The following is a 14,404-nucleotide window of genomic DNA, read 5'->3' as shown; positions in this document are numbered from 1 at the left end:
TGATCCCAAGATCGGCCATGCTTGCTTAAAGAATTCAACCGTGTAGTCGTCCGGTCCAGGCGCTTTACTCACCGGCATCTTAAACAGAGTTTGACGAATCTCATCTGCCGAAACCGCCTTCAGTAAACCCTCGTGTTCTGCAGTGGAACAGCGAAATGTCATCAATTCCGCAGGCTGATCAACACTCATACACTCATAATCTGGTGGTGTGTGCCTGAGGAACTCCTCGAAAAAACGTACTGCCTCTATTTTAAGCTCTGGTTGTGTTTTGACAATGGTACCATCACTACAGAGTATCTCACGGATTGCATTATGACATTGTCGAGACTTGAGAGCATTGTGAAAAAAACTTGTTGTTCTTTTCACCCACCAATAGCCAATGCAACTTGGATCGTTGCTTTAAAAAACTCTCCTCCAAATCAGAAACAAGATCCCATCGCTGGAAAGCCTGCTTCTCAGCCTCCTCCGCTGCAACCGTTGGGTTAGCGAGTGTAGTGACTTGACATTCACAAAGGGTTTTGTGAGCATCTACCACCTGCTCGGATAGGTTACTAAGTTTTTGGCGACCTAAAGACCGCAAAAGTGGTTTTAGTGCCTTCAGCTTCTTAGAAAAGAGAAACATCGCAGAGGTAGAGTGGTATAGACTGCTTGTGCTGTCCCAAAAAGACTGCATCGTGGGCAGAAACTCTGGAAATGACAGAATAGCATTTGAAAACTTGAAAGGTCCCCTTGGCTTACCAAGTTGATTCCCCACCGAAAATCTACATCGTAGATGGTCAGAGCATCGCCCGGATTCGAAAACCCCATAGGAATCCACAAAAAATCGACACCAAGCTTCACTAACCAGTATACGATCCAATTTCTTACAAACAAGACCCTCGTCTCTCCTATTCTCCCACGTGAACAGAGGACCATGAGAGTGCATATCCACTAAAGCACAATGACGAACGACATTCTGAAAATCTCTCATGCCAGATGTGACAGAAGGATCATGCTCGTAATTAGAGTGCTCTTCACCATCAAGGATTTCATTAAAATCACCTGCAATCAGCCAAGCCTTATTAGCAAACAGGGGAGAATCAAAATGATGTTTGAGATCCTCCCAAAGCTCTCTCCTTGTTCAGCCAGATTGTATGCATAGACAAAAGATACAAAAAACTCCATAGTATTCCCAGGTAATAAAACAGAGCAGGTGACAACCTGACCGCTCTTAAAAATTGGGGTTACTCTCACATCATCCTTCCATACCACCCAAATCCTCCCTAGAAGATTAAACTCATAATTTGTCATCGATGACCAGCCACGGAACACAGAAGAGATGATCCGAGGGGCCTTATCTTCCTGAACACGTGTTTCAAGTAAACATCCAAACTGCAAGGACTCTGTTTGCACCTAGTCACGAACAATAGAATACTTTTTTTATTTATTAAAACCACGCATGTTCCAGAAGAAACCAGACATTAATAACGATTGCGGGAGTTCTTCTTGCTCGATATGCCAGAAGGAAACCCCCTAGCTTGCTGAGAAGAAGACTCTGAAGTCGTCTTGTGTTGTTTTGATTGTCGCGATAATGAAGCTCGAATTGGGACCTCCACCATAGGAACCTGCTTAACGGGAACCGGTGTTGTCCCTGCAGTATCCGTACCAGTAACTGAGATTTGGTGATCGACCGTAGCTACTGCAATTGCAGTCTCTGACTCACCAACATCTTCTGTATCCCCCAAAACAGAGAATCTAGAAGAACCTAGTAGAGTGCCTTAACCTACAGCAGAAGGACTACGAGTTTTGTCAGCACTCTTACATCCCTTTCCGGGGGATACAACAGACCAACCTGCAGTAGCATCCTCTTAAGGTGGAGTTATTTGACTCGTTCCCTCGAGAGTCAGAGTTGTAGACTGCTCAACCGTAACCGGAGAGGTAACCTCTGGCTCGTGAACCTTTGTTGGAGAAGCTATTTCCCCTTCTTCAAGAACAGTTTCAGATACCTGTTTTGGCGATACTGGAGCGGTCACACAACCATCGCTAGCTTGCCCCCACATGTGACAGCGAGAACATCGCGGAGGGAGCCAAGGATACAAAAACTCCACAATTACATCCTCCTCCTTCGACATTTGAAATCGAAACGTGGCAAGTAAGGTTTTGGTTAGATTGACTTCCACAAATACTTTTGCCTCATCAAACTTTCGACACAGCTTGGTGTCCGGATGCAACCGAATAGGAGTACCAATTACACTAGTTAAGAATCCAAGACCCTCCCAAGAAAACAGAGAGTGGGGGACGTTCTTCAAAGTTACCCACAAGGGCATCGAGGATATCACTGGCTGTGCATCTTCCGGAAGGAGAGACCATTTAGCCATCATCATAGGTACACCCGCAATATTCCACATTCCTCTACGTAAAACTTGCAGCCTCGTGGTCTCAACACGAATGCGAAACCGGACTGAGGTTGCAGAGTTCTCATAAACATCTATTCGAACAGATTTATCACCAAGAGGCCAGATCTTATTGACAATCACATGAATCTTCGCAACGTGTGGAGCCGCAGAAGGAAACTAACCCACCAGAAAATCATCCCACAGGGGAACCAAACCCTGAAGCACCGCATCAGGAACCGCAATAGTTGGAACTCCATCAAGCAAACTAACTTCATAATCGTGTTTCTTAAGCGATGTTCGCTTAGTCACCACAGCTGCATACAAATGTTGCTTATTTTGTGAAGAGGACCCAACTCCTGGTGGGGAACCCGAAGGATCCACCTCCGACATGAAGGCTCACCGGCGGTAGCCGACACACTAACCCTAGCGTGAAGGATACTCTTTAAACCCTATAATCGCCTATTGTGTCGCTTTTCCTTATTTAGAATCGCATATTGTTTCGTCTGTTAATTTTTTTTTTCTTCAAACGTTTTAAACTTCATCTTTAAACTCGTAAAATGTCACCAACAGGCAGATGTGTCAATCGATTTTTTCAGAAGAAGAAGAACTCTACCGCATTTATCGATCGGCTAGAGAAAATCAAGTAATCGAGTCCAAATTAGAAAGAGAAAGATAACGCGTGATAAATTAGGTTATACATGTCCAAATGTTTGTGACATTACGTCTTTGACAAAACGATAAACATGACACGTAATTCCACATGTTTTCTCTTGGGGTTTAGTATCAAATTAACAAGAAAGAAACAATTATTTCTTACAGGCACCCACAGCTAAACCCATTTGACAACATTAATACATTATTATGGGAAATGTGTTAGTTTGTAAAGATTTGCTTCATTATATCACATTCTACAACATTATTGGATAGTGATGAAAAGGATGATAATTAATTTTAATTACAAAAGCTTTTCAAAGTTTGAGCCTCGCGGAAGAAAACAAAAAAACATCTATGTGGGAAGTCTAGACTTGGGTTGGGTTTCGTCCAAGACCGTTTACTTGATAATTCGATAAAGAACAATCCGGCTATCCCAAGCATAGTCAGAAAGCATTACAAGCCTTATAACCTACTGAGATGGGTTAAGCTGTTTTCTACCCGTTTTCAATGAAACTAAAATCAAATATGTTGCAAGTCTCTTCGAATTGGGACCAAACTGGTTGACTCCATCTGGGTTCGATTCAACTTAGTGTGGAAAGACCATTGTTACCAACTTATACTTATTTGCAGAGATCATTTTCATCACCTCTATCCATTTTAGTAGAGAAACTTACCACCATACTTCTACTTTTTAGAGAACGTTATTAAAAGCTCAGCTTTTGTAGCATTAAGAGCTCAAAGACATGTTCCCTCGCCTTGAATGGCTGATAAACTATCGTATTTCTCTGATTCCTAAGGCTCGAGACTCGAGAGCAGAAAATTCGTAGCCAAAACAACTTTTTCTTAAGCCCTTTTGAAGGTATCCTATTATTATCTTCGATTTTAACTACTATCCTATTTTCATTATGTTTTTTTTTTTTTGTTTTCAGCATTTTCATTATGTTTTCTATTTTGATTATATATCAAAGTTTGATCTTCTAGAAGTGGACTCCATGCTTACGAGTTATATTGGTTTCTTTGTGTTGTAACCGCAAGTTAATATAAGTTTGTGCACAAAAATTAAAATTTTCTAAATTAAATGACAACTTTAAAAGAAATAAAGTTGGGTTACATATCCCCTATATAATAAAACAGAAGTACACAACCTTTTTTGGTAGACTATATAATTTTTATAAGTTGGTTACAAATAGGTTATAGATTAAATATAGGTTAGTTACAAAAAAACGTTATACATTAATTAGTCAATATGTGGGCTATATGAATACACTTAATAATATCCCAAAGAATCCTCTTAATAAGAATATTCCAATAATTTATACAATTTTTAAACAAAATCTTTAGTATTCCATGTATTGTTACAAAATATGTACTGTTAAGCATAAAAATATACTCTTAGGCGTAAAAAAGATTAAAATTTTGACAATTTATCATACTTAATCGTGATTTCCAAGATCTTATTGTACAGTTGAAAATAAAATCTTACCTAAGCACGGGTCGTATTAAAAAACTTTCACCAAACATGTTCAAAAATTAAAATAAAAACAAACAACAAACATAACTATTTTTATACATAAAATTACAAAATTAACAATATAAAACATACAAAATAGATGTTTTTCCAAGCCATCATATTTAGCATAAGAGTTTATTGCATAATGTTTTATTCAAAACAAACTTTTATAAAGAATCATATCAATACAATTTTATTCTAAAATTGTAATATAAATAAAATAAATTTCAATCCGTGCTCTAGCACGGATCCTAATCTAGTTGGTTTTCTATAGTGTTAACTATATTAATTTCTGATTTTACTTTTCGTTTCATGGTCATGTGAGGTTTTTCTTGTAACATATAATTTCAAAAACTTTCATTTTTTATAGCTTTCAAAACGTTTGAAGAGATCGCGGTGGCATTCACGTGTTGAATTTTAAAACATGTACGTTAATTTACGTTTTGGAAAACTTTCAAGTATTTTAGTATAAAAGTTTTATAGTGATATTCTAAAAATAAAATATGAGAACCTGAATTATATTTTGTACCAGAATTTTTTTACAAACGACTCTTTTACAATTAAACACCTATTTTCTTAGTTTGTTTGGAGTAGCGGGAAAATGGTGGAGGATTTGTGGGACAGTTTTTGTTTTTGAGACCTGCAAAATAAATATTAGAAAACTACTTGTACTGTGGCTGGCCAAAAATTATGAAGATAGACATATGGTCAATCCACTTGCTATAGTAACAAAAAGCTTTAAAAGTGAATATTTAAAAAATTCAAATTATATAGATAAAACAACTTAGTAATTTCAAATTAGTATAATTTATTATTGTTTAATTATGGTTGTTAAATTACATATTGTAAAGATAAAAAAATTATATATTGATTTAAAATTAACATAATTTATTATAATATTTACAATATTTTATAATATTTTCTCTAAAATTTATTTACATATTGTTTTTTGTTTTCTATAAACTTTTTAAACCGTTTTTCAAGTTTTTTTTTCTTTCTAACATTTATATAAACTGTTTGATCTGCATGCGTGTTTTCAGTATGATCTACTACATAAGTGTGATAGATATGCATATTATTCACGTAATACGCTTATCCGTTTCACCGTTTGATACGTTCTTTTCATTGGAAGCTAAATTAATAGTGGTTCGTAAGCACTTTATACACACAATCGTTGGTCGTCGTCACTATCTGGCTGAGGTTTAGGTTTTGAACGTTTTTCATGCTTATAACATCTGTGTCTCTCTCCAGTCTCCATATATATATTATATTCACAATTACATAAGTAATGATGTCAGACTCAGACAGTGTACGATAATTTATTAGAGCAGTTTAGGTTTTCAACGTTTTTCATGCTTATAACATTATGTTTATGGAGTGGCCTTGTCATATATGTAACGTCACTCTAATTTCTTTTCAGATTTTGTTGTTGTATGATTTGGCTTTAATTATTATATCAAACAAATGTGATTCTACCACCAAATCTTAATAATTTTTCTCCTACGTACTCATAATTTATAATTTTCTATATATATGAGAATGAAATCGTATATTATATACGTACCAAAATATTACTATAAGATTACTTCAAGAAACTGGTATTCTTATTTCACTAAAACTTAATATGATAACTAAAAATTATATAGCAAATCCATGGGCAATTATAAAAAAACAATTCACTTTTTAAGTAAAAGTTTTTAAGGCTTTGATTGGTAAGATATTATTTTTGGCTGTAGAGACTTTGACTTTAAAAATTTAGCTGTAGAGAATTTGACAGTATATGTTTTGGTTGAAAAACTATTAAAATCTGATTGGTAACCAACAATTTTTAAAGCTGTAATTTTTATTTTCTATTATAGTAAATATAAATTATGTCAGAAATGAATTCATATACAATTTAACGACAAAAATACATTTATTAATGATAAAATAAAATTTAAATTTTTTATTTTCATCATCATATGAAATTATTGACTTACATTTTTATTATGAAATTTCATAAACTCTTTTATACCAATATTAACGATGATGATGAAAAGAAAGATTATAATTATTGAAATGGATCTTAAAAAAAGAGAAAAAAAATAAGAATAATTAATTTATAAAAATAAATATGTAAAAGATATATATAAACTTGTGGATAACTTTTAAATATAATGGATAGAAAAAAAATAATGTTTTATAATTTTTAATTTTAAAGTAAACAAAGAAATGTAATAAAAAGAAAAAAATTGGCTTCTAAAGCTTTAACAAAAATAAAAGTAAAAAAAAAATGTGATTGACAAATAAATAAATAACTGTTATGGCTTTAAAAAATTTTAAAATCTTAAAAGTCTGTTATTAATCATGGCCTAAAACACTATCAAATCTATGAGTAGATGGATTGATCGAAAGAGAGTGATGATTGTGGGGTTGATACAAGTGGTATGGATTAGTGTAACATCCCACCTACAATCAGGGATGGGGTGTTATATTAGTATTCAAAATTTGGTTTTGATGAAGTTATATTTACAAATGCGTTTTGGTTTTGGTCTTAAAACTTATCTTCATAAAACTCATCAAGAATACGACGTGAAGCCAAAACAAGACTTGCAAATGAATTATTACAAAACCAACGTTTTAAAACCTTTAGATAAAAGTCGAAAATATTTATTCCCGGAAACAAATTAAATCCCAAGCCTTGACTCGTACTCCACTAAACCTTAACCTTGTGTATCAGTGTATCTAAGGGAATCAATATTCAGACGGATCACTATCAAACCACATACAAATGATCAACGTACGTGATATTTCCGCAACTAAATGAAATAATAAGGAGAAAACAATGTATATAATCTCGTTCGCATTCTTACATCTCCCACCCCATTACATCTACGTACACATCACATATATTATAATGAACACATTCCATTACCACTTAACGTATAATTATTACGTTTCAAAATATAGAATGTGTTAGAGGTTTTTCTTTGTTTTATAATTATTACGTTTTATAATATACATTCCATTACCATTACTTTTATATTTTCTTATTATTTACTAGGTTTTGAACACACGCTACGCGTTGGTTTATTTAATATATTTTGATAAAAATTATATATAATTGATTACGGTAATAAAATATTATCTCATAAAAAAAATAAAAATAGTACTAAGGAAAAAAATTAAATTTCAGATACACAATTTTTTAAAATATAAAAATCAGTTGTTTTATAAAATCAAATCTGATAAAAAAATCATAAATTTAATTTGACGTCCAGGCAAGGCAAATCAAACTGATGACCTCACATATCCTAAACCATTTTCTTTGACCACCAGAAAAACGAAACAATTTTATAATCATGAATTTAACTCGTTTTTATATTTAATTGATCGCTACCACCTATGTTTTCGTGTTTTTTATTCAATGTTTTTTTATTCTTCATATTCTTTCTTGTCATTTTCATTGTCAAATTTTGTGTTAATTGTCATCGTAACTTTTACCGTTTGGTTCTTCGTTATACTCTTTTTCTTCTTCTTCCTCGTCAATTTCTTCACATTCTTCCACTGAAAAAACTTTTTTTAGACTACCACACAACTTGTTAACCCATCAAACTCCAAGAACAAAATCATTTTTTTCTCATAAAATTTGTGAAATTCACGATTACCAGCATAGTCAACACATGCACCCAATTATTGACAATTTTATCCATATACTTATTTAGTTTTAGATCCACGCGTTTAGAAACTTCTCAAACCAAAATCTTTACTTGGTTTATAATATTTTAAAAACATAATAAAATATACTAATAATTATTTATTTAATATGAATCATATGATATATAGAAATATGAGTACACTATAAGAACATATTAATTATAAATAAATAATATCAATTATATTATATCATCAAATAATATCAACTGTATCATATTATCAAATAACTGTAACCGCTTGAACCGTAACCGTATTTAAATGTATCCGTTTAACCGTTTGTTAAACGGTTCTGGTTAAGGTTACACAAATTTCTAACCATAATCGATGGTTAATAAACCTTAACCGTGACAACCGTAACTCTGGTCATGCCTATGTATAGCTAATAAAACATGTGTGTTTGTCGTCCATCTTTCTTCTTTAAACCTCAAAATTTGACTCAAATATCAAATTAAGGTCTTGCGATGTCAATCCTTCTTCCTTAGACCCAAAAATAAAAAATTAATGAAAGAATATCAACTCATCTATAAAATCATATACAAAAATATGTTTTACAGCTCATAAGAAATAAAAAGCGCAAATGTAGATAACTAAGATAATTTATGTTTTGCATCAATATTTAGAATATTTTAAACTTTTAAAAGGTTTCGAAATATAAAATTTGAACCTTTTAAATTTTTTTAATATTTATAATATTTTAAACTTTTAAAATTTAAAACTTATAATATTTAAAAAGCTAAGAACTTTTAAAAGTTTCAAAATTTATAATATTTAAATTTTTAAAATTTTTAAGTATTATAATATTTTTTTGAAACTGTTTAAAGTTTTAATTTGATCAAATAAAAAACCATATCAAACCAAATAAAACTTTTAAACTTGGACGCCTGATAAATCAAACTTTCCTGCTCATTCGTTGTTGGAAGCATATTAATCTTATTTATACTGGTTCTGAATCATTGTCTAAAAACTTTCTAGCCGATGTGGGATATTGTGCTTAGTTCTTTGATTTCCATAAATTTAAAATTTTTCTTTTTCTAAAAAATTCTGTAAATTTAAAAAATGTTAATGAATGACATGTCAAATCCTGATAAGTTGTTTAAAATAATTATTAATATAGAAAACTATGAAAATTGTATAAAATGTTAATAAGTGATATTTCAAATTCTATTGGTTGTTTAAAATCCTATGTGGACGCATTAAGAAACTTATAGTTTCTACTTTTTATTAGTATAGATTTTATGCAGTTTTGTTTATGATTGATTGAACTTTTTTAAAGTGGTTATTTATTAATCTGCGTACTTTCACTAAAAACATCTTATATTTTGAAACGGATGGAGTAATTACCATGGGACAAGACAAGACAAGACATTATTTGACCACTTCACGTATAATTAATTACCACTTCACATATAATTATTAATTACCATGCGGCCATGCCACATCAAATATTCATGTACAAGACATTATTTGACCAGCGTGGTTGTTCCTATTTTATTTCCTTCTTCTAAGCCCAACTTCGGAGGATGGGCCGACTAGGGCAGGAAGAAGATAAGAAAAGGCGAAGAGTTCTTAATTTCTATTTGCTCATTCCCATCAACCGTTCATCACCATCAACATGCATAATATACTCGAATCAACCACAAATACAATACACAGAGTAAACACGCAACAATCATCATGGAAAAGTTCAAATCATTTACGACCACTCGACAAAATAGACCCAAACAAACCCCACGCATTCCTATAAACAAAGCAGAGATCAACCTCTCAAAAAAATCTTTGGCCACTTGAGAATTTTAAAAACGATTTCCTAAATTTGAAGTGTTTATAGATTTGGGCATTTGGCCAATAGATGATAAAATTATATGTATGGTCCACTACTCTATTATTTTTGTCACTGCCTGGTTGAGGTCAATGGTACAAAATAATCACGAGAGCTTGAGATTCTCTGCATGTATACAAATGATAAATCTGAGGTGGGACATGTAACGTTCGTCGGCATGACCAACTCTTATATGTATTCATTTTATTTGGACCAATATTAAGAAACTAGTATATAAGATATTCTAATTCACGATGCATTGATCGTACAAAATGGCTCAATTGAAGAATTGACACAAACTACAATTTTCCTTTAAAAAATTTGTAATTAAAATTACCTAAAATATTTATTTCTGGAATATTAATTGGCATTTCGAAATAATAATTCTAAACGTAGCTAGAAATGACTAATGAAATATCTGTCCATCATTTTTTTTGTCGACTATAAACGATACATATATACACATAACAGGATTTAAATACAAAATGTATATTTTGCTTTCACTTGAATTTTTTTTGTTTTCTTGGAGCTTTGCAAAAGTTTTGCGTGTGAATAATTTCTTATCAGCAAACTTTGTGTTTTCTTTTGTAGATTGCTAGTATATATATATCGAAACAAGGTCGTGTATTTGGACTTGGATCACTCCAAAGTGAGGTTTCTAGGTATTTAGATGGTTCGGCTGTGCCTCTCACGCTACTGAAGAAGTGGGAACATTAACGCTACGAATTCAAGAGCTGGAAATCAAATTGCAAAAGAGTCGTGAAGATAATGTGGTTATTCGAAAACGACTCGATTCTGTGGAGCAACTGATTCAATCTTTTGCAGGTCCCAATGGATTAAATGCAGCTGCTCCATCTACTCCACAAGCTTCCATGGGTGTTGGTTCGTTTGCGATCATGCTACGTAATTTGGTTTTATTTTGTTTGTTATGCTACTTTGCTTCCGTTTATGTTGTTAAGTTTATTTGCTTTTGTTTGATGAAGGGTAGACCATCACATTTATTTATTTTTTATAACAATTTCCTTTTGGATGTTGATTTGGTAATTTCATTATTTTTATTATTTATCAAATTATTTTAGTGGTTATTATATATATTAAATATTTATACCAATTTTAGTGGATAAATATATGATGAAACTATTATAAGAATAGCTACACATTTTAGACACAAAATATAACGTTATAACTAGCTATAAACTTAGAGCAATATAATAGTCACACAATATTTTGTTTTAGAGACGATGTTTGCAGTCGGTAAGTGTGACGATTAAGTAACAGTTTTTTAGTCATTGCTTGTGGCATTTTAATGATTATAGTTACGTTGTAAAAAGTGACATATTTGGGACGTTATGTCAGTAAGTGTTGAAATTATTGTCATTAAGTGTGACTATTTAGACGTGACAACAGTGTTGTCGTAATGCGTGACATAATTGAAACGTTACGATAGTCACTAAATATACGGTTTTAAGACAATATTTTTAGTGGTTAAGTATAACTTTTTTGTTCCTCTTATTTTTCGTCACATATTATGACAATATAGTTACTAGATATATTTGTCACAATATTGTGACACATTTGTTACAAACTTTGTTTTGTGACGACTTTATCGCAACTTTTTAATATTTGTCACAAATTCGTTACAAACTTTTTATTGTTACGAATTTGTTATTATTGAGATGAAATATTTGATATCAATAAAATTATTTTTTTGTAGTGTTTAAATCAACAACAATGTTTTTCGTTAAGCTAATTTTATCCGCCAGAGAAGTGTACGAGATACCTTTCTCTATGGGACTTTAAAAAGTGAAGGAAATCATATATTTCTAAGTTCTATATCCTAATTAATAAGTCAAAAACAAGCAAACAAAAAGTTTTGTATAATTTTTAGTAATTACGGTAAGCATGTAAAAGCAATCTTTACACTTCGATTCTCAAACTCGCTCATTTTCCAATACAAAATGTTATATCGAACTGATCCAAGATCAGGAACGCAGAGGCTACATGCGTCAAGAGCACTCGGTTACTCATGCTTATGACAGTTTTCATAAAATGTACTCATGCTTAGGAATCAAAATTGTTGTTGTTGGGCATAATTTTAATCATATAAATTATAATAGATAAATTCTATTATAATTGTGATATATTATATAAATAATAGAGAATTATGTATTCTCTAGAAGATTATATTGATATGGGCTGTAACGGCAAGCATTGAGTCAATACTGGTCGTAACTGGACCTTGACACCGACTACATTCCTTTGACGAAACGACATCGTCAAGAGAATATTCGAAGTTGATCTCATCATGAGAATATTCGAAAATAACCTTATCTTGTGAAGGGAATATTGGAAAATGACCTTATCTCATGAAGAAGCAGTTACACGAATCCAAGTCCCATGAGGATTAGGGTTGGCAAGGTTTCTCTATAAAAAGGGAACTACGTCTTCAAGATATGCCACGAAACCGAGAGCAAAGACAAGATACTTCACGAAACCACAAGACGCACGACTCAGCTCATAGATTGACTAGCTGCGCTTGATTTCTTGTACTTTGCAATCGATACTTTGATTAATAAAATTATTGTTCGACTATTTCTTTCACGTTTTCCGTAGTCTCTAAACGAACCGATTACTTTTGCCCAAACAATTGGTGTTAGAAGGAGGGTCTTAAGAGAAGTAAACTACGTGAGATGACGGGAACCGGAGGTGATACGACTAACACTGAAGCGAATGTCGCTGCTCAGCTTGAAGTCCTGACTACTAAGCTGAACGAGGCAGTGCAGAAGCTATCACAGATCGAGGCTGATAACGCTAGACTACGGGTGGAGAACGCTTCGCTGGTGATAGCGGGGAGAGTTTTTACCGAAGCAAGCTCTAGGTTTCACGGCGTGCAAGTGAATCGGATGCAAGACCTTAACTCAACGCCTAGAACCAATGTTCAAACACCCACGATGGAAGACGCACGGCTGGAAACTCCTTGTCAGGAAGAGAACAGAGGAAACTGTAATGCAAGGCAGGCACGAGAAAATCTTGCCCATGAAGAACATCTCGTCCAACAAGGAGTTGTCAACACACCACGCATGACAGGCATCGAACATGAGCCATATACCAAGTCAGCTGAAGCTAATTACTTGGAAGCTATGATTGCAAAACAATTGGGTGCAGTTGAAGCTATGATTGAAAGACTGCCAGGAGTGGTTCCACCGATCCGAAAAATCAACTTGCACTCGTACGCTGATACACCTTTTTCTGATGAAATTGCACTCACCAAGATGCCAAGAAAATTCTCGTTACCAACAATGAAGATGTATGATGGAACAACTGACCCGGATGACCACATAGCACAATACAAACAACGAATGTTCACGACGGCCATCCAAAAAGATTGCAGGGAAGCTACTATGTGCAAGGGTTTTGGCTCAAGCCTCACGGGGGCTGCACTTCAGTGGTTTATCAACTTGCCAAACGGCTCAATAAACTCATTTGCATCATTAACAGATCTTTTTGTTGAACAATTTGCAAGTAGCAGAAACTTGGAAAAGACAGCTGATGACCTTTACGAGGTACGACAGAAGAGGGATGAGTCGTTGCGTGCCTACGTGGGACGTTTCAACAAGGATAAGGTATCAATACCCAGTTGCAACATGTCAACCGCTATCTCCGCATTCAAAAGAGGCTTGCTTCCTGACGACGATTTGTACAAGGAACTTACGAAGTACCAGTGCAGAACAATGGAAGACGTTCTCTCACGTGCGTGGGCGCAGATAAAGTGGGAAGAAGACTCGGCTTATCGCCAGCGACGTTCACCACGATCTGATTCCCGTGTGGTGAGAAACGAAAGAACAAGTAGGGATGATAAACCTTACCATAGACCTCGTGAAGAAAACACCAAGAGTGGAAGAAGAAACACGCATCGACCATTGAGTGGAGCTGACGACTTGAAACCTAAATCATCAACATGGCCAGATATCAGTAACCTTTCAATCTCACATGCACATCTAGTCGGTGTATTGAAGGGAAATGGGTGGAACCGTGAGATGGCCTCCAAAGATGAAGGCACCTGACAATAAACGTGACATCTCAAAGTGATGTGAATTTCACAATGATCATGGCCACAAGACAGAAGATTGCATCACGTTGAGGATGGAAGTGAGCAAAATCGGTTCTTGACTTCTCATTGTCCAGTTCACGCCTCAGATTCTCATTGGTTTGGTGTTCAGAAGACAGCTTCTTATCGACAAGGTGAAAGGAAGACATTACCTAGGAGAGAAGAAGCAAAACAAAGATAAATGCACATGCGTAAGGAAAAAAAGGAAGCATTTAGAGGGTCTGATTATAACACTAAACGTG

The sequence above is a fragment of the Camelina sativa genome, chromosome 8, assembly GCF_000633955.1.
Source record: "Camelina sativa cultivar DH55 chromosome 8, Cs, whole genome shotgun sequence".
Taxonomy (NCBI): Eukaryota; Viridiplantae; Streptophyta; class Magnoliopsida; order Brassicales; family Brassicaceae; genus Camelina; species Camelina sativa.
Note: the sequence above shows the minus strand (reverse complement) of the source record.